General features: G+C 32.1%; 1 protein-coding gene and 1 long non-coding RNA gene across 3 annotated transcripts in view; both read right to left on the reverse strand.

Moving 5' to 3' along the window:
* Positions 1-11,053, reverse strand: part of LOC143056911 (D-glucuronyl C5-epimerase-like) — an 84,290-nt gene extending 73,237 nt beyond the window's left edge. The window contains exon 1 of the mRNA XM_076230097.1: positions 10,354-11,053. The gene's annotated coding sequence lies outside the window, so the exon portion shown is untranslated. The remainder of the gene's footprint in view (positions 1-10,353) is intronic.
* A 6,318-nt stretch (positions 11,054-17,371) lies between these two features.
* LOC143056962 (uncharacterized) lies at positions 17,372-19,591 on the reverse strand. 2 transcript variants are annotated; one of them, XR_012972580.1, is made up of 2 exons: positions 19,464-19,591; positions 17,372-17,787 (listed from the first exon to the last, which is right to left on the reverse strand). It is a non-coding gene; the product is annotated as an uncharacterized LOC143056962 (long non-coding RNA). The 2 variants fall into 2 exon arrangements; XR_012972579.1 differs by lacking the exon at positions 19,464-19,591 and adding an exon at positions 18,734-18,928.
* Between the last annotated feature and the right edge of the window lie 3,423 nt (positions 19,592-23,014).

Here is a 23,014-nt window from a genome sequence, read left to right on the forward strand (position 1 = left end):
GTCCCTGGCAAAATCAAATGACAAAGCACATAAAAAACGAATGAACAACAACTGTCATATTCATGACTTGGTACAGGCAATTTCAAATGTAGAAAATGGTGGATTGGTAGCATGATAATATCACCAAATATCACCTTAACCAAGTCAGATATATGACTGTTGTTTTCTATTCGTTCCATAGGTTGATATAGTCTAACAGTTGATTTTTCATGTTTAATGGACGTCCCCCGTGTTGAATTTAGTTCAAAGTTCGGTTTGTTTGTTAATCCTTTTTTTTAATTATTATTCATGTCATGGTAAGGAACTGATTTACTGTTAGGTTCAGTAACTTGCATTCAAAGAACCGGTTATTGCTTTAATCATAAGTTTTGCATTGAACATATTGGTTGATTTTCTTTTATACATTCGCCTTGCAGCACTGTAGCACAATCGTGTGTGAAAATTCAGTATGCCTAATACAGATCATTTTGAAATGACTTTCCAACCGCCTAATCAAATAAAGTGTTGATTATAATGTGTCTGTTTACGACGTCTGAATTATACAACATCTAGCGTTGGTAACCTTAATAATCAAATCATGGTATTAGCCGCTGTCCGTCTGATACAGGATTTAATGAACACTTCCTTTGAATTAAGATAAGACGTTTTTCTTTCTTTAGTAATCATTAAGTGTTTTGATGAAGACTGTTTTTACTCAATCCAATCAGTTGTTAATCGTTAGGTTCTTATTTAGAATCCCTAGCCATCTGGTGCTGGATGCACTGAACAAATACTTCTATTATAGAACAGCAAACTTGCTAATTGTATGAAACTTATATTTTATAAGAAATATAGCTTCCATTTACCATTATACACAAAATAATATGAATAGATATTCATATAATGCTAATGAAATAAACTGTCAAGTGTGTCTTTATATAATCAATTAAATAAAATGAGAATGGAATGTGTGAAACAATCACCATTCAAATAGAAAACAAAATATGCTACTATTTCCCTATTTTTTTCTAGTATCTATTTAATGTGTTTACTATTTGAATTGTTTCTGCAGTTGATTTTTTTATATAGTCCCGTTGATAAAAAGCTGTACATTTATGAAGATTTTACGTAGAACTCAGGATGTATTTAAGTTTTTAAAGGGTGTTTGGTTAGTCTTTCAATTACGTTTATCCTGCATTTATTTTTATTCATGCGATATGATATTCACTAGTAAGAGTATGAGATTAAGATGCACATCGGTGTTATTTTGTGTAACGACAGTTATTTTCGCAATAAATCTTGTGTTTTCAAGTTCAGTTTTATTTCATATGAAATCGTTTATTATCCATTAAACCATTTACTAAAGCAATTCTATTACAATGACACACATCGGTTGGTTAATTCCAAAATCGACCCTGTTAACTGTCGAACTTAATTAAATTTGGTTGCATATTCGTTGCACATTTCACACCAGGGAAATCTTCTAAACTTTCATTTCTTGCTTCGAAGACTGTCAATGAAATGGTTATAAACTTTCCCCCGTTTGATCGACATTTTGATTACAGTAATTGAACCTTTGATGCAGTGCACAACTTCCTGACATCTGGCAATACGAAAGCAATGGCTAGAATAAATTCTAATCAACGGCACTACAACCTTTGTCATGGTATGTTCACACTGCGTTTTGACAATATGGAGATTAATGCAGGGTCAATTATCGATTTTTGATGTACTACATGATAATATTTGCAGATGCACCTAAAATCGTTTTACTTTCATGTAGTTTATCAAGTGTGACTTCCGGTAGCACGCTAAAATCGCGACACACGTAGTCATAGTCTAGTGATAGCAGGTATTGATCGTCGCTGGGGGTCTGTATGACAGGTATGTAGGAAGAACATGAAAGAAATAGTGGCAGTATATATTGATAGATACACTGGTGGAAATCAAGTTGAAGTGTTGATATTAGAAATGCCAAAATAGTTAGAAACATAGAAATTATGGCCAGATCCGATTAAAACTCACCTGTGTGGGCACGATTTAACTCATACTTACAAACAATATATCAAAAGCATGTTGGCACAAGAAAACAAGATCCTCGGCAATGATTGCAAAACACATGTACAACTTCAAAGAAAAAGCTAATCAGATGGGGTAAAAAATGGAAATATTACTAAGTTTGATAGATTGATGCCAACAGCAAGGGATTTAAACTGAACAAAAGTTATTGCACAAATAAATAAATAATATTCATATTAATCGTTTTGAATAAAAAAAATCACGTAAAAAACTTATAAAAGGAAATCAAACAAAATCTGAACAACCAAAGCCGACCAAACTTCTTGAATTTTAGTATCCTTATAATGCTTGTTATTTTTTTTTTAAAGTAGAAATTAATAGTTTTCCGCAAAATAACTCCTGAAAGCTTTTCTCTGTCATTCAGAGTGAATTTCGATTTTTGAGTGGTTTGACTGTCCCTCTTGCATCTTTCGTCCCTCTTTTGCAACATCTCATGTTTTTCGTGTCATGTGTCCTTTTATTAGTTGTCAATAGTTTCGTTTTACTTTGACCTTCTTATATCACCGTCTTTGTATTCAAGAAACGCGCAGTTAACAATTACTGTTTAAACACTATTTCAATACGAAAGTGATGTTTTTCTACAACGATCCAAGCGGCTTTTAAAAATTCGGTGGGAGAAGAACGAGAAAAGTGGATCACTGATGCTACAATGTAACATATCAACTGACGAGGAACATAATAGAGGTTGTGAATGGGGGTTACAGTAAGGAGAATAGATGACAAAAGAAATAAAGAATAGAGAATAATGGGGTGCTAAAATATTTTGTAAATATAAAAAAATGCCTTCAAAAATTGAAAGATTGGGTAAATATAATGAGTGATTACAGAAAAGAACAACGTCCAGAATGTTGTTATTAAGTAATCACAGAATATATAGGCATCATTTTAACAGATAAAAATAATGCGAAAAATATAAAAGGATACGGAAAAGAAGGACCCCAACCAAACCTTTTATACCAGATATTAACAGAATAACCGGAAACAAACCGAACATTGCATCAACTCATGTGCTCCAGAAATGTAAAAATATCTTGGTCTACGGCGTATTGCTCATGTGAGCTTAAACCCGGGTGTAAATCTGATTCAGTAGATCACATTTGAGAACAAAGGACATGATTGTGGTTACTAGAATTTGATCATATTTGTCCTCATCAGTGAAACAGATATTCCATACTTATCAACTAACTCGTAAGTGCATAGTTGATTCGCCATTAAAAACTGTCTCAGACATCAGATCATTATTTGTTCCAATTGAAGGGAATCAAAAAGTATTGGATATTTTCAGCAAAGTCATAAGTGTTCATTTATTATGAATTTTGATGAAGGAATTCATCAATAAAACCCTTTTATCTAATGCTTTTCCTGATTGTTTATTAGTGATTATAGGAAAAGGACATTATTGTGAATGGAAAATAATTGTAAGGTTATGGAAATCTGTGGTGGATTGTTACACGATTTATTGACAGAGACAAAACACATCTGAGTTACAAATGTTAAATGTTTTTTGCCCACAAACAAATGATGGAAATGCATTTTGATTAACGAAAACAAGAAGAAGACATCGTGTTCCGTTTATCAGAATATTTCGCGTGACAAACTTGAGAAAGATATTCTTATACAAGGCACGGCGATTGACTTTAATAATTAAAAAAAAAATAATAAGCGCGAAATGGTACAATCTTAATGAAAGCATGGTTAGTAGCTGATGTGAAGATGCGTTACAATAATCGTTACATTATAAGGAAATGTAAAAAGGACTCGCCAAAAAAAAAATATGAAATGTTTAAATAAATCTGTAATGGTCTTAATATCTCGTTAAATGGCTGTGATATGTCATTTAGTTTTAAAAGTAGGTTTAAAAGAACAAACAAAGCAATACAAAATTAGTACTTGATATATAGCATGTCCAAAGTGCATTTACATTCACCAGGAGCGCTCAAAGTCGAATATTTAAAATCTAAGTATGTATAAGAACCTAAACACATCAAGAGCAATCTGACAATAGAGAACATAAACCCAACAGCCAGATGCATATAACGTCAACGTTGCCCGAGGGATTTGAAAATTTAATTTCATGATAAATGGATCAAAAGTTACTCCTATCAAATAATAATGTAAACTTTATCAAAACAGGAAAAAAAATAATGCACAACTTAGACTATTGAAAATTAGTATCGTCATTTTGTGTGTGTTTATCATCGTAAATCAAATAGATAAGTTGACGTTTGGTCACCTGATGCCAATTCAAGTATCGCAATAAGGACAAGAATTGTTATTGATGAACAATTGATAGTACCCTGGGAAATATACAGGTGTAAAAATCGGAACGACGATATCATATGTGGTACGAACATTGCTATTTAATAATTCTTTAAATAAAAAGAAATTTTCGGCTCTCCCTTGCGAGTATGGTCTTGAGGTTACGATGATAGTCCGTCGGAAGGGGACGATAAATGCCTGACCCGTAATAAGAGAGAGTCATATCTCTTGCACGTTAACGACAACCTTGTATATTTCGAAAAAGAGCAGACTAATGCCTCTACAGGGTAGAACTCGCACCCGCAAAGTGGAAAGGGATTAATACAAGTTGCAAAACTTGTTTTCCAATCCACTTTGAATAAATATGTTTAAACTAAACTAAATAAAAGGAAAAACACAGGGGTCAAATAATTCCCTGCTTCTTCTATAGAATACTGTCATCTTGACTTTTCTTACTTAAATACTAGTATGAAATGATAGTGTATGCTAATTAAGGAACTAAATAATCAAATGTCATATGTCCTAACAAGCTTTATTCTAAATTACAATGCAATTGTGGTCTTAACAGATGGTCAGAAGGGTACATTGTGTCAACAGTGAACACATTATAAAGATAAAGTGGAGATCCAAATATGCAAACATAACAATAGACAGATTACATAGAAAAACTGTATAATGATAGTAACAGAGAATCTGCTTTCAAGTGTTGATTTAATGGGATTACTCTAATAGTGTGCATTGAATGACCACCCTCCAAAGGTATGCATGCATTTGTGAACACCAACAGGTTTGAATCTTTTGTATTTTACAATTTATTATCTCCACTCGACAATATTCAACAATAGACTATCGGCGATTGCTTTTCAGATCGCCCAGAAGGTCAAAAGGTGAGTGTTTATTGCATTATGGGTATTTTCAATATGGAGGAAGAAGATATTTGACAATAAACCATCGGCTATCGCTTTTCAGATCGCCCAGAAGGTCAAAAGGTGAGTGTTTATTGCATCATGGGTATTTTCAATATGACGGAAGAAGAAACAGATATTCGTGCTTTACAAAATGGCCACCTTGTTATAGTGTCTAGGATTTCATTATTTAATGACGAATGTTCATGGGTGTTTCAAGGGTCAGGAATGTTCTCATTGTTAAATAGAATAGCATTTTGGTGTATTCATTTTGGTACTTATTGCTTTCAAATTCACTATTCATAATCTATTTTCTGTATTTAAATAAAATTATCTTAATGATAAATCTTTTATTGCACAATGCACGCAAAGTATTGTTGATAATCGGTTTCGGTGGTCCCTTTAAAAGATGAGATTCTTCATGATAAATGTAAATCAAGAACAAATAGACTGATGGAGTTGTTTCAATAGGGTACTAATAAACTAACAGGGAGGTAAAATAATATTATTTTTTCGTTAACATTTTGCGTATTTATGTGAGTAGAAACGGAAATATTCATTTTTGTAGAAAGAAATGTCGAAAATGGATTTATACTATATTTGAATAAGTTTATATAAATAAGATATTTATAAAATGTAAACCGTTATGTGTGTAACATTTTATAAAAGAAGCTATTTGAGGAAATGCATTTATTAACTACGGAGACCAACTTTAGAACAGATATATTCATTTAAAAATGAGGTATGAGACAATTCTCTACACGAGACACTAAAGAAACCTTTTAAGGCCAAAGTCAAGCCTTCAACAGGGAGTCTTGGCTCACACTGACCAGCAATAATCTATAAATGGCTCCTAAAAAGACTAGTGTAAAACCTTTCAAACAGGAAAACCAACGTACTAATAAAAAAACCCGAAAAACAAGAATCACTTATGAACAACATCAACAAACGATAACCACTGAACAACAGGTTCCTATATTGATCAAGCTTTATAGACCATTCCGTGGATACATAGTCAAACCATTCGAATAACGTACTTTCAGTGTTTCTTAATTCGACCCGTTGAATCTGTTAGGTGTAGGTATATCCCTTTATCAAACCTTTATTATATTGATAGTTCAGACCTTTATTGAAATCGGTGATGTTATCAATGCTGCTTGTGTATTTCATTATGTGAAGATCCTCCTAGATATCGATACAAATATTCGATCAAAGAATCTGTACTTAGAATAATAAAACACAACGAAGATCGTCTCCAATCCTTTAAAGAACCTCTCTTAATAAAGGTAGATCTACCTGTGAAAGATGATGTTTACCACCCTGGAATCATTAGGTCACATCTAAAGGTCACATTCCAGACGACTGATCTCCGTGATAATGTATGTTTTTACGTTGTTGCAATAAACCGATAGTCTTGTGATAAGTATCAGAGTTACTGTTGGTATTACACTATTAAATGTTCCCGATGACATAATTGATACTAGTAGATCTCATGAAGATCAATGATCGGCAAATTTTATACAAAGGTTATACAGGAAGAATGTAATATGTACAGTCATAAAAACAATTGAAATTAATCTCTGTTCCTTGTTTTATTGACATTAAATCTAAAAAAAACTGTACGCTTTGACGTTTTTTAAACTTTCTAATATATCAATATAACGAATAAGAAAAATGTGCTATGTTTCTCAACTCTCCACTAGAGATCAAATGAGTTAAATGTACGCAACAGTGGGTAACACGAATCGAGTCTTTGCTGATATCAACTTACATATATAAGAAATATCAACGAGTTTTGAATTTATAAGAAAGATGGTGAATTACGAATATGTATAACTGACTGGTGTTTGTAAGTTTACTATATATGTCATTCGTTATAATTTGTACGTATTCGATAGCATCACAGAAACCTTTAAACATTAAAATATCAAATAGTTCCTACCAATTTGTGAATACTATTGTATCATTAAATGAGTCGGATGTTTCCCTATCTACGTGGGCAGATGAAGATACTAACATTTGTGCTTAAATGACTCAGAAAACAAGTTTTATGCGATCATGATCAACCGATTTCTAGTTAATTTGATTTTAAAAGACACCAAAGAATAAAGATAGCGACGAAATAAATAATTCATGGGCTTAGGCTAACAATATCATTTCAAATGATTCGAAAAAAGTTACATCACAAAATTCACCGAAACATAATCAAAACTGAAAGTCCGTAATCAAATTGCAAAATTCAAAGATTGAACACATCAAACGAATGAACAACAACTGTAATATTCCTGACTGGGTACAGGCATTTTCCTATGTAGAAAATGATGCATTAAACCTGCTGATATATAGGAAATTGATTTAATACAATGCTTCATAGCCTTTACTGTTTTAAGATTGTCTGCTGACAGTAAAGCTATTTGAGGAATAATTTTATGCTTGTGACCTATGTAGAAGCTATCTTTTACGTCGTTTGATCTATGGTTATGGGTTGTCTCATTGGCAATCCTACTGACTTCTTATTTTTATATAAGATTTAGAAATACTACAGAGGTGCGTTCCGTGCTGAAGGATGATGATGACAAAGAGAAATACCTGATACTGTATGCTACTCATTTAAAATATAAGAATAATTCAATATAAATACATATCCACAAATGAGGGACAACATATCCAACAGTTTGGAGTTGCCAGTGACATGTCTCGTGGAGATTAGACTAACGTTTGTCTCACTCAAATACCAAATAAAGAAACAATAATGACTTTTACCCGCGCCGCAAAAACACTTGCTTCGACAAAAGTTTGTCAATTTTAAAACATCAAAGTGATGAAGATAAAGTTTTATATTTTCATTATAGCCTAACAGGTGCAAAATAACGGTACAATTGTTATTCAATCATTGTGAGATTCCAATGTGAACACAGTTATAATCAAATCTATTAAAACATAAAATATATTTAATGAAAAATTTATATTTTTAACACGACTATGACTTATTACAGTTTCTCAAGCAATTAACACTGCTCACTTGATATAAGTTTTATATAAAAGTTTATATTCAATACAAACATGTAGGCACACTTTTGTTGATGACCTTACTACTTATGTTGAACTCTAGATGTCTTTGTGTTTTTGTGTACTTCTAAACAGCAACAATAAGACCTTATCAGACGCATTAACTGGGGTTATATCAATGAACATTTTTAATTTACATATTCGTTTAATGAGTTCTATAATATAATCAAATGTATTGCAATTCAGCATAATGATAAGACTTTAGTTCCATCTTAATTTTAAAAAAAAAGGTGTTTTCTCATAAAAATCGCCTTATAAGTTTACATAAAGAAGGTGCAAAGGTAACTAGAAGTAACAACATGAAAATTAATAGATAGATATATATGACGTCTCTTGCCTGCCTCTGACTTAAAGTCTCAAACACCAAGTAACTGAAATACACTTTGACTGAAACTGTAGTTCTCATTGTTAGTTTACAATATATTATCGTATGCAGATATGAATAATCTTTTCCATTTGGATATTTACTATTCTTTGAGTTGACAATTTTGCAGTCGACACCATATAAACGTTAACAAAACGATACTCTACCATTAACCCGTGCATGTTCTATTAATGGTATTGGTAAACTTTCTTCAAATGATTGACGGGTAACGGGACAGAAAGTCGGAATAATTAAGAAACTGTCAAATTCTGATAAGGAGCCCATGTAAATTAAATCTGAAGACCATCGGAATTCAATAAACGGAGAAGAGTCAAGACAATTCGCCAATGTCACTTACTTTTGCAATTGCATACTCATAACAACCTTTAATAACAAGCAAAAGCAGAATTATTTAATTCATGTGAAAGCACGTTAAAACGACACCAATGGTTATATGTAATATGTTTTGTCAAGGTTTCTTACTTTTGAAATTGCATATAAATTCAGACCGCCTATAACAACCTTAAGGAACGAACAAAACCCAAGTTCTTTAATTGATCATGTGTAAATACGTATATTTAACACCAGCGGTAATATGCAAAATATTATACTTTTCAATATGAAATTTGCATTGCTATAAAATATATTCCAATTTTCATTAGAAATAACTGCATGGTATACCCTTTGTCACTCAAATTATACTGAAATATTGCTTTTGCATTCTTCAGAAAAGCGTAAGTTTGATAGAGTTTAAAAAACTGCATTCAGCTGCAGTGAGTTTGTTTTAATTTAAAAATATGCATTGAAATGCACCGAAATGCATGAATTTACAATTATGTCATAATACATTAAGGACGTTTTAGTTGATAAGATGCCAAACTTTACCAACTATATATTAAAAGTGATTTACGTTGATACATGGAAATAATAAGCCTTCTTAATCCTTTAAATACATGCTGACTTATTTCAATATGCATCAATATCGTTTATAAATTATTTCAATTTTTGAAAAGACGTCCTAGTAGCACATAGGTGTAATTTATGTATAGAAATTTTGTCCTCAGTTATTTGATTTTTTTCTAGCAAGGTTCTCTCATTTATTCCTATTCAGATAATACTTCTTAGCAGACATTATGCCATTAATCATTCAACGAACACAATTATCTCTTCGTAAATTGTTTAATATTTCGGTTAAACAGAAATTAAAAAAAATATATAATGTTAAAGTTGGTTCACAAACAAACACACATTTAATCAGTACTGCATACGCAATAGAAATTCACTGCGTATAGAAATATATTTATATATTAAGTGATTGAAGGGTAGAAAAATGGATTACAGCAATAATACCATCTAAATGAAACATTTACTATACGCTTAACCAGACCAGTGTTATTGCAAAATAAACTGCTTTGACCCTATTTTTTTTTTTTGGCAAACAGTTATATTAAATATTGAAATTCGAATTCAGATACAAATATTGATAACACCAAGCGTTTTCATCTGGCAACTGCAAAAGTATCATTCTGTGTTAGAGGTAAAAGAAGTAAAGAAACATATGAATGACTTGTTTATAAATAGACGTAAGTACACATGTTTTGTCATTATATATAAGAGTTAATAAGTGGGCAAAATATTCATGGTATTTACTGGAGTAATAGGATCTGAAGCATGATGTCGATAAAATAAAACACTTACCGTTAACCAAGTTTTCCGAGGTAGGTATGAAAAAAATGTATTGAAAAAAATGTCAACTTCTTTAACTTAATTCCGACTATCTTTCACAATAACAATATTGACAAAAAATACACTTTATACAAACTACAATAAATGTTTACATGAGCTGAAATCCTTAGCCTACAAGTGACTATCGCATCAACAGTATTCTATTGTTAAAAGTTTCAAAACAGTCACAAGTGGTCAAAAAGCTCGAGTTACTTCTATGAATGGAAAGAGGAGGATTTAAATCTTCCCTGTGCTGTGATTGGTGAAACATCCCATATAGTAGTATGGATTAAATCCTTACAAGTAATACATTCATTGTAATGGGTCTATGATCATCTTTACGCTTGATAAAGACGTTATATATCTTTATGATAATAAACGTATAAAAGATATTCACATAGTGTAAAAGCCTTTCCATAATTTAATCATCTATTGCACGTGGACTTCTATCTCCGTCTGCTAACTCTGCAGACAACTGCAAAGAATGGACAACGACACAACGAAATGATTTTGACAAAAAAATTTAAATTTTAAAAGAAAATAGAAGGACGAACTGAAAAAATGAGATTCAACGCATTGAATTGAAAGTGCTATAGTATTTCTAACTCTTAACAGCTTGTTATTTTACGCGTTTTCTTGCATTCCGCTGGTGATTGAAATATCTTTTCATAATTTAGTAATTGTATGTAAGTATGATATATCCACTCCCGTTGATCGAGTTTATTCAAAACCTAGCATTTTGAAGGAATATTAATTTAAAATGTTGGTATGTTGCTGTGGTTTTATGACAGAATATAATCCGTATATATTTCAAACTTTAATCAACTAGCGATATATATGCGGTATAGCATTACTTAAAGTATATTTTATGGATAAAGTTGCATTTTAATGACCAACTTAATTTCGAATGAATATAATTTAAAACCAATTATTTTAAGGTGTATATTACTTTGTTTAAATAATAAGATCAATATAAGTATATGACTACATTAACATCAGTTTTCAATATAACTAATATAATAATATGCCTCTAAAACAAATAAACAAATAAAAGCAATTATTTGACTTCTACGTCATACAGTCTTTCCCGTACCAATTAAGAATATCTTTCATCAATGACATGCCAAAGTCAGGTATGCGCAACTATGCAGATAATAATTATCAAAGGTACAAGACTTATAATTTGATACGTCAGACGCGCGTTTCGTCTACACGAGACTCATCAGAGACACTCGGATCAAAATAGTTAGAAAGCTAAAAAAGTATAAAGTTGAAGAGCATTGATGACCAAAAATTCCTAGAAAGATGTGTCAAACAGGCTATAGTTAAGTATGCCTAGGATAAAAAAGAATCCGAAGTATTTCGTATGATTCATACATTTCTAAACAGAAAGTTTATTGAAAAGACCATATGATTGATATTCATGTCAACATCGAGTTGCTGATTACTGGGCTGGTGATACACTCGGCGGCGAAACGTCCACCGGCAGTGGCATCGACTAAGTGGAGTAAATAGTTATCAAAGGTACCAGGCTTATAATTTGATACGCCAGACGCGCGTTTCGTCTACATAAGACTCATAGATCAGATCACTCAGATCAAATATAGTTAGAAACCCAAAGCAGTACCAAAATGAAGAGAACTGATGACTAAAAATTTCAAAAGTACATTATTTTCTGATGAATCCGTAAGACTTTGATAAACATCTTCTCAGACAAAGTAAAATTTCTCCTTGTCTTCTAGGAAAAGCTTTATGTTGTTTTTGCACAGAGACAAATTTGTCGCTCGCAGAATTTTTCACCGAAAATGAAATTCTAGTAATAGATTGTAATAATAGTAATCAGTCTATTTTTAATCTAAGAAATTCGCTATAAATATATACAATGTATATACAGAACATGTTATGACAGATTCGCATGCCTTGTTAGTTTGTTTGTAACATGTCTTCTGTACACACAACGTGTGAGGGCAAAACAAATATTTTAGGTTTCTGTTACATTTGTATTAAGCATGTGACGTGTGTTCCTAAAATATTTTCCGCGTGTGATATACGTGGATAATTTCACATATTGTTTTGATATATATGTTTGCCCTAAAAGTTCAAATCTACTTGGTGCTTTTGAATCAAGTGGCTCAATAACATACATATGCATGCTGTATTTTATACATGTAACATAAAACTGTCATTTCGTATAGAGTAACATTTTTTGAAATTTAAACAATGTTTATGCAAGGATTTGTATAGTAAGAAGGATTGGAATCTCGCGGTTTATCGTAATCTCTTCCGCGGCGAGACTTCGGTACTCGCCACTATTACTACTACTACTACTCGTCACTTACGAAAGTCAATGGAACTGAGGACAGGGGACCCTTTAATATTTACCTGAATTTGTGTATATATATTGAGTTACTTAGTTATTGTCTTTATTTGTTTTTGTTGTTGTTATATGTCACAAACTGTATAGTTTATATGGCAATAAAACTTTGAATTGAATTGAATTGAATTGATATCGGAACGTGATTTTTTGTACATATGCATCGAGTTGTGTTCTTATTTTTGTCACGTATAGACAATGTTGTAATGGTTAAGGACATTATTCATTCTTAAACGTAATAATTATTGATTTTCACTCAAGTTTCAATTGACGAAAAAGCATAATTTAACTGTTTTATTTGATGGACATTGTAATGCAATGTGTATAACGGCAGTTGACAATGTGTTTGTATGTTAACTTCTGTAATTTTTTATTTTCAGTCAATTGTCAAAGAAATTTAAAAAAATCTTATTCTTGTAAATTATGTCATTATAGTTATATGCGAATTTGCATCTTCGGAAACTCTTTCAATCTCGGGAAACAGGTGCAAAACATTTTTTGTGGCAAAAAAGAACTGACAACACATTTCAGGACGAATTACTGCATTGCGTTTTATAAACATAGTGGCTAGTCATAATCATAAGTTTGGAACAAGCACTGTTAAAGAGGGAGCCCACATCATCATAAACATATATAGGCATAAAAGAAACGTTAGCCAGTGTGTTATAGATTATCAATGCAAGCAAAATTTTTTAATTGTACTAATAACATTACATCTTTAAATGCACTTTTGTTTCTTATCAGAGTACTTTCATCAATTTGTGCATGAATTTGATAGGGCAATTTTATAGTGTCAGCTCTCTGTCATACATGTCATACATGTATAACGGCCTCTCAAGTAGTCAGTCATGGAATTATTCCTGGTTATGTATTATTCATGTATAATACAGAAATTAACTTGAAAAGAGCGACTTGTCATATATCAAAGAAGACTATCTTTTTCTGATTGTACATTGGTACACTTTCATATGAGGTACGCAACAGCAGTTTCCATCAAGTATTAAAACAATAGTAATACTTTTCTGTTTGTAACTTTCATGCTTGGTAGGTCTAAACTGTAGTGTCTATAGATATTTATCAATAAATGTCTTTGTAAACATAACTAAAATGTTTCTTGTCTAACAGAAGATACTTTTTGTACAATTTTGCCTTGTATTGACTTTATAGCGCACAGTTACTAAAAGAGGGACGAAAGATACCAAAGGGACAGTCAAACTCATAAATCTAAAACAAACTGACAACGCCATGGCTAAAAATAAAAAAGACAAACAGAAAAACAATAGTACACACGACACAACATAGAAAACTAAAGAATAAACAACACGAACCCCACCAAAAACTAGGGGTGATCGCAGGTGCTCCGGAAGGGTAAGCAGATCCTGATCCACATGTGGCACCCGTCGTGTTGCTTAAGTGATTACAAATCCGGTAAATAGTCTAATTCGGTAGGTCATATTCATGAAAGGGAAGGGGATTGTAGTTACGACGTAAGGAACATATCCGATATCATTTTTGAAACGGTTATTCCATAACGGTCAACCAACTCGTGATGGCGTCCGTAAAATTTACGAAGGGATGATTTCAACTTCACCATTTGGAACTCTTGGTTTAATAGCTTCCTTGTGAGCAGCAAACCTCTATCAAGAAAATCATGATAGGAAATGCAAGCACGGGAATATCGTATCAATTGGGAGATATATACCCCGTATGCAGGTGCTGCTGGAATGTTGCTACTTAGAAATGGAAAGTTCACAATTGGAAAGCTGAAATCATCTCTTTTGTCGTAAAGTTTTGTTTTCAACCGACCCTCATTGTCAATTTCTAGATGTAAGTCAAGATATGAAGCCGACTTAACTGTATCTGTAGTATCCTTTATCTCTAGCTCGATTGGATAGATGCGTTCCACATAGTCACCAAATTTTGAATTGTTTAGTGAAAGAACATCATCTATATAGCGGAAAGTAGAGTTAAAGGATATTGCTAACTTCTTATCTTTCTTCCTAAGAAGTTCCTGCATGAAGTCAGCCTCATAATAATAAAGAAACAAGTCGGCGAGTAGAGGGGCACAGTTTGTTCCCATTGGAATGCCGACAGTCTGTTGAAAAACACGTCCTCCGAACGTAACAAATATGTTGTCAATCAAGAAATCAAGCATCTTGATAATATCAGTTTCAGAGAATTTTTTGTTTGAATCAGAGTGATTCTTTACAAAGTAGGATTTATCCCTCCCTAAGACAAGATACTTGTATCTACGTTGGCCATTCTTTTTTATGAAGCAAAGTAATATCAACTCTTTCAATTTGTCTTTTAGTTTGGAATGTGGAATACTTGTGTACAGGGTAGAAAAGTCAAATGTTTTAATACTGTTACAAGATGAAAGAGAGTTAGATTGTATGTACTCTAAAAGATCTTTTGAATTTTTAAGTATCCACATCTGATTCACGCCACCTCTAGAATAGGCAGTTTCACAATAACTTTGAAGCCCGTCTTTGATTGCTGATAAAATAGATGTTAATAATTTAGAAAGAGGTTTCGTGGAGCACTTGGAAGACCCAGCAATATACCGTTGTTTGTAAGGACACTTATGTAGTTTAGGTATCCAATACAGTGATGGAAGATCCAGTTCTTCATCTTTGGTTGAAATTCCAAAGGAACATAGAACAGACCTATGATTATCCAGGATTTCCTCTTTGGTAAGTGTCGTGAGGGTATATGTTGAGTTACCAAGTGAATTGTCAATACCTAATTCGTTTATCAAGCAGTTGATGTAGTGACTTTTACACACAAAAACGATGTTATTTGGGGCTTTATCTGCAGGGACAACAACATATTTGTCATGGAGGTCGGATAGGTGTTTTGCAACATTTGGGTCTTTAAAGATTGACGTAGCATGGGCATTGATGGACCCATTCAGTTTCTTAATTCTGATTTGTATCAAAGACCTCACTGCCTTAATTGCCCATTGCCTGGCATAATCCTCGACTGAATCCATCAAAATTTTAAAGTTGTATTTCCAATTGATGGATTTAGGCTCACGATATTTGGGACCTTTCGATAACACATTTCGTAGAGAAGTGTTATTAACAATGTTAAGGTCACCGGTAATAACGTGGCCAGCAGGATTATATGTGAATTTGGAACTAGCACAAGTGCAATCAGGAGGTTTAGACTTGAAGTCGTCAATATCGAGATCCTGCAAAACGCGTTTGTAATTGAAAATTTTAGTTGCAATAGGTTTGGTATAGGTATAAGAAATTATTGGTACAGACTGGTCTTTGAAATAAGGAGGTATTTTCGATTGCACTAATTTATGATGAAGGATATTGCCTAGGTTGACGCCATCGAGACCTTTGTTGGCAAAGGAAAGATTAAGAAAAGATCTTTTCTCTTTTTCATCTTTTCCAATGCGAACTGGCTTGAAAAGTCTGTGACTTGCAATATCCGAAATTATAGCTTCAAGTTTGTATTGGTTTGAATGAGGGTTTGTAACAGTGGATTCCAAACATAAATTGAACAGAGAATGAAGTTTCGAAAGGGGTAATGAATAAAGTTTCGTGCGAATGTGATGAATACCTAACGGCTTTTGTATGAATGGCAGCAAGTCATTAATAGAGACATCATGCAGAGAAGGTGATGTATAATGACGATGACCATGACTGCGTCTACGTCGAGGAGTCGAGTTGAAAATATTCATCACATTCACCGAGTTACACGAAGGACTAGATAGAATACCTATACCATCAATTTTGTCATTGCAGCCATAAGGTGTTGCAGTTCCCAATTGTCTAATCCAGTAGTCTTCTTTTTGTCTACGGAGAGTCGTTGAAACATTAGGATACTAATATGCATGTACAACACTGACTTTTGTCTATCAAGGAAAGATTGAATAATTGCTTACCGGTACTTCAACATCATTTGAACTTTGGTGAACTGAGCTGTCTCATTCGATTGACAATCATACCACATCTCTTTACTCTTAGGTCTTAACTTCAAATTTGGTATAAAAACTATTTTTACAATAAATGTCTTTGTTAAGACGTACATGATAACTATAAAATGGTTATTGTCTAACAGAAAATACTTTTTGCCTTGTACATGTATTGATTTTATAGCTCATAATTACGAATATACTGTATAATACATGTAAAACAATTTTTGTCTATCAAGATAAGAATTAACAATAGATTGAATAATTGCTTACATCAACATCATTTGTTTCTTTGGTGAACTGAGCGGTCTCATTCCATTGGCAATCATACCACATCCCGCATCTCTTAACTCTTATGTCTTAACTTCAAATTTGGTATAAAAACAATTTTTTGTGCATGTATTATGTATGGGCTGTTGGTTTCATGTGATAATATTTATCGACCTGCTATGCTGCATGGGTTTTGTTGATGGTGATTGACATACATTCATTGATTCAATCATTGTACATGTAGACTACTTGTTTTTAAAATCTTCATTTGATATTGAATGGATAGTTGTCTCATTTCAATCATATCCCATGTCTCCTTGCTTATTTTACTATACATACATGTACATCGTCAATATAAACTCAACACCAAGCAGATTTGAAGTATTAAATGAATCTGGCATGTAATGGAATTTAAAAGAAGATGTTCAATGATTTATTTTTATATTAAAATATAGAAATAATCCAATTTAACCCAGGTATCACATGATCATCTATCAAGTCACTATCAAAGTTCCCTACACACATAGCGTAGCTTTCAAGTTTAGGTAGAAGAGATTAAATGTTAATGATCCAATGAAACATTGTTGGTATATCCTCCATAAATGATATTCAGAGGAACGTTCTGGTCAAAAGTGGCATTCAGTTGTACACTAGTATTTCTATTTCTATTTGAAGGCATGCCATATATATCATGTATATATGTTAGTCCACATGATAAGTGCATGAATGGCCAACTGCTGTTTGCACACAACTGCTTAGACTTTTTTGGGGACTTGAATCCTTGTGCCTAGACTTTTCTTCTCAACATTCACCAGTTTGAGCATTTTGGAAAATACTGAAAAAAAGGTGTAATATAGTTACATGTGGCAATAATAATACAATATCATATGGCTTAAACAATTCCAATATCAAATATGTCGTTAACAATAGCAATACTACCTCAAGATCTCTGCTCGAATAATTATATTTGCAAAATTTATGTTAGATTTCTATGGGTTTATGCAAATTCAGGAATAATTTATATTTGTAGCAATGTTTCTATTGTTTTAAAATAAAATATTTTGCAATATTGTAGGATCAAAAGATGTCGCAAACAAACAAAAAATCAAAAATAACAATAAAAGGAATAAATGTTAGATAACAGAATATCCTTTATATATTATATATATAAAACTCTAACTGGACTTGACTGAAGTATAGTTTGGAGCAGTTCGGTCTAGAAAAGATAAAGCTCGGGTACATTTATACTGCACAGGTTTAAAAAAATTATGATGTCTTGCTATTTTAATTATTTGCTTTGACGCCGTTGCAGGAAAAAATCTTGCAAGGCTATTTTGATTTTTGCTTTGACGCCGTTGCAGGAAAAAATCTTGCAAGGCTATTTTGATTTTTGCTTTGACGCCGTTGCAGGAAACATCTTTCATTGCATTGTTGGATTTGAAGTTGTTGCAGGAAAACATTATTTAGCCTAGCAAAATGCCATAATTAACAGGCATAATAATTAATTGGACTTAAATTTGTAATGCATGTGATATGTGGTATAAACAGATAGAGAAGAAGGGAGTCCATAATAATAACATGCATAATAAAAGGGGGGCAGTGATTTATCATGAAGACCAAAACAGCACTACCCATACATCATTAAAGGCATTAAAGTAGATGAGCTGTGTTGGTGTATTATTATTTTGATGTCAGTAAAAATGTACATTCATTTGTACACAATGTACGTTCACAATACCATGATGCTGGTAAACACTGGGCTGAACATTTGAAAATATTACCATCCATGCATTGTCCCTTTCCACATCGGCAAAGGCAAATCTATGGAGTTTTCTATGGAACATGGCTAGTTAAAATTGATGTAAAACTATTTCAAAACACATGGTTTAACGATTTCATTTCGGTATAAACAGGAAGGAAGTATCAGATTATTATGACAACTGGATCCCCTCCCAATTTAGGCCTGGTAAATTGCGATTCATTTGAGAACCACATTGATGTTTAAGACCGAAAAGTATCACAATTCCCTTATTTAGCGGTTTGAGCTTTCTTCAATACACTTTATCACCAATGTTTTACGTTTGTAAACATGTTTGAACATTAATCTAGGCCAATTGAAGAACTTTATTCATTTTTCCCAAGCCACCCCCATTTTCGCTCCAGAACGCCATTTTTGTTGTAATCAACTCAAAGAAACGTAAAAAAATAGGAAAACTAATGCATCAATCACTACGAAATTTACTCAATACACGAAGAAATCATATATCTATCAGAAAATATAAATTTTATCACTCATCTCCGTTTTTTGAGGAAGGAGTATAAAAAAAGAAAATGATGATAGGACCGCCCAATAGGCGGGATAGGGTGAGGTCACTTTGGTCAATATGCAAATTGATTCTATGGAGCCGTGTATTCTTACTGCGATCGTAAAAATTATTCATAACACCAGAACCATTTTAAACTTCTTATGTCAAGCATAATATTTGATAAATATAGATTGTAGATACTTACATATCGATGTCTATTTGTTTAGGTGATGCAAATGTCAGCCATTAATCAGAGCTAGTTTAGCATTTTCCAGATGCATCACGGGTAATCTCACAAAATCTCGCGCCGCAGAAGATATTATACTACAGTCTATGCAAAAACCCACGAGATTCAAATCCTTCTTACTATACAAATCCTTGGTTTATGCTAGTTTCTTATGATATAATTATTGATTTTCGAACGATAAGAAATTAAGATCGACAGAAAAGACACAACACTTGACTAATTGGCTGGTACATTGATTAATGGTAAAATTCTTCAATATCCGCTAGCAATATGTTATAAACACTACATCAAAGGAACGACAAGATACATGGGTATGCGAGTGGAAGTGATAAACATTTGGAATACCTTTTAAAAACATTTTTTAAACTGGTGTACAATAAATAATACTACGGACTAGTGAGGGGAAGCTGCTCACGTTTGAGAATTATATTACATGTACAATCTTGTATGATATCTGAGCATGAAATTACGATTTGCCGAGCGTGTGCTGTATTAACCAAACAGAAACCTCCGACTCATTATTGGTCTTACAGCAGTTATGCAGATACTGAATTGTAGGTTTCATTACGTGTGAAGAATTGGATATCGCTGGAAGCCAACCGTTATTAAATGTTTTATGAGTTATTCAATCTTTTTTCTTAAATTGAAAATAAATTGTATCTTGGTAAAATATTTTATTATTCGCAATCTCACTTTTAAAGTATGACGGTAGTGGTCATACAAAGTAAGTAAACCCTGATTTTTTTTAACATCAGACGTGTTTAAGTCTTTTGTTGCTTCAGAATGGAATCAAATTTGACTAAAAAATATTCTAAGGTGGAACATGTCAATGTCTCTGTAGTTTTGAAGAAATGAAGACAAATCACTTTGTCAAGGAGGAAATGTTACCTTTGAAAGTCATCATCAACCTTACACGTAGCGGATGAAAATGTCGTAACTTCGTAACACAATGCAGGATAGATCAGTTAAATTAACGAATTTTTCACATGACTTATTTATATCACACTCCGTTTATTATAAAACAGGGAGTGTGTGTTTTACAAGAAATGCCACTTCAAGCGCAAAAAAGATAATCGGCAACAACCCTAATAAAACTGTATTCAGGCATTTTTGAATGGTTAAGTGTAATAAATGATATATACTAAAGGGTATCCACGCTGTCAATAGACTTATATCTTTCCACACATCAGAGACGTTATTAAACAAAACTTAAATATTGTCATTATTCATCAACCTTAACCATTTATCTTATGATTTATTGTAAATATTTTAGATATTTAACTATGTCAGAATATATTAAATTTTCTTCATATTACACGACACGAAACCTTTATAAAATTGATGATGTGAAAAAAATATATTTAACAAGTTCCCTATCTGTTTATTTTATCTTCCAAAACATTCGACAGGTTCATTCCTGCATGTAAACAACGAGTAAGACAAGCCGATGTCAGCTTCCGTATCTTTATCTCCGTATCAAATCACCAAATACGTTTGTAAAATGCATAACCTCGCCACGTGTAGCATAAATTGTTTACTACTCTCGGCGTGTGTTAAGTATTAAAAAAACTAAGTCATGAAATTAGTTTTTAAATGGCTTCTAATAAAACAGCTGTTTCTGTCAATTTCATTTGAAAAAATGTAAGATATTTACTTTTTGTATAAGTCGGTTACATCAATAAGTTAAATTAGAAAGTTTTTTTTTAATATTTTGAAATAACCCGTAAAAATGTACAATTTTCATTAATAGTAGTGACTTTGAAAAGAAATGTAAAAAAGATCTTAAGAAGCATTTTTTTTGTAATTTGACGAACTCTTATTTTTTAATAAGTCAGTCCCACCAATAAATTTCTTTAACGAATTTGAAATATTAATAATATTTGGAAATAATCTATAAAGATATACAATCTTCATTTTTAATTATGTCTGTGAAGGAACATATAAAAAAAAGAATTTTATTAAAAATTCTTTAGCAATTTGACGAAATTTAATTGAAAAATAAAATGTACCGTGATATCTGCGTAAGACTCACATTAAATATGTAAAAGCCATAGTAGGTACATTTTATACCATACAAACTAACTTAAGAAACAACCTTGTCCGATTTGAAGCATGTTATGTGTTTATAATCCCTTCAATCTTCCTTTTTTGCTACCAATGTTTAAAGATATGTTGCTACGGCTTTTCATTTTTTTTTGCCTTTTTAAAGAAAATTTTAATCCAGGAACAAACTTTTGGCTTATTCTACACGTTTTGCCTTCTCAATGTTCTACCGTGTCTATTTTTATTTTTATTTTGGAGTAAACATTTAAAAAAATACAACTGAAAAAAAATAACGACTCGGCTGCACGAACATCATCAAAAACTAGGTGTGATCTTAAAATAATATTTGATAGATTTGATTTGAATAACTCATAGGGATTAAACCTGGCGAGTCATACACTCTCCTATTCATTATCATACCCCTACTAAAAAAACGTAGTGTTGGTGAAAGGAAGATGAACAATTCGAATCTACAATCAAGTTTGGTTGAGAGAATAACAATACATGAAACGTTCAAAACTGACTCACAGAGTTGCAACCTTATTATAAAAAAGAATCACGGAATAGTATATTTTTGGACGTCATTTATATTAATCAATGCCAAAATATTGACAAACGGGCGGGTTTGTCTACCAACAATTGTAGTAAATAAATGTTAATCAAACAAAAACAAAAGAAGACGACATAAAAAATACAAGAAGATTGCCATGCAATCGCAGATGACTGATAGATAAGTAATATAGCAAAAAATACATCACACAATTTCACGCAACATACTAACTTATCAACCCTAATTAACACACGCTCCGAATCTGTATGCATCATATGCATGTTTTCAATGTTACATTCTTGATAAATATACAGACTCTAAACGCTATTACAGAAGGTAAAAATACAAATGTAAATACTTTATAGTTAATAGAGAACATTGACTCGCAATATTATGTAAATTGTTGAAATAGAATAGAAAAATAAGTTTTACATGCGGTTTTTATGATCCTGGTGACACTTGTTAAATGCATTGTGTTTGTTTTAGTTCTGTATTCATTTTGTATTCATCATCTAACATCCATTGATACTTTCAAAATAAAACATCATTAAAATAGATGATTGAACAATTTTAGATTTGTCTATTCATAATTACGACATCTTTTGAACTTATTATGTTTTAATACTTGTGGTATTTAGCGTAAAATGTATACTAATAAAGAATTTGAGGGTTATATGGCCATGAGGCAGCAATTCAACAACAAATTATAAATACACTCACCATAGATACAAGGATTAAATTTTCTATTTACGTCAGACGCGCGTTTCGTCTACAAAAAGACTCACCAGTGAGGCTCGAATCCAAAAAAGTTTTAAAATGCCAAATAAAGTACGAAGTTAAAAATAATGCTAGAGGTCAACATATGGTAAAGACTGGCATATTAACAAAATTTCATGATTCAATAAAGGCCACAGTT

Source organism: Mytilus galloprovincialis, chromosome 13 (genome assembly GCF_965363235.1).
Source record: "Mytilus galloprovincialis chromosome 13, xbMytGall1.hap1.1, whole genome shotgun sequence".
Taxonomy (NCBI): domain Eukaryota; kingdom Metazoa; phylum Mollusca; class Bivalvia; order Mytilida; family Mytilidae; genus Mytilus; species Mytilus galloprovincialis.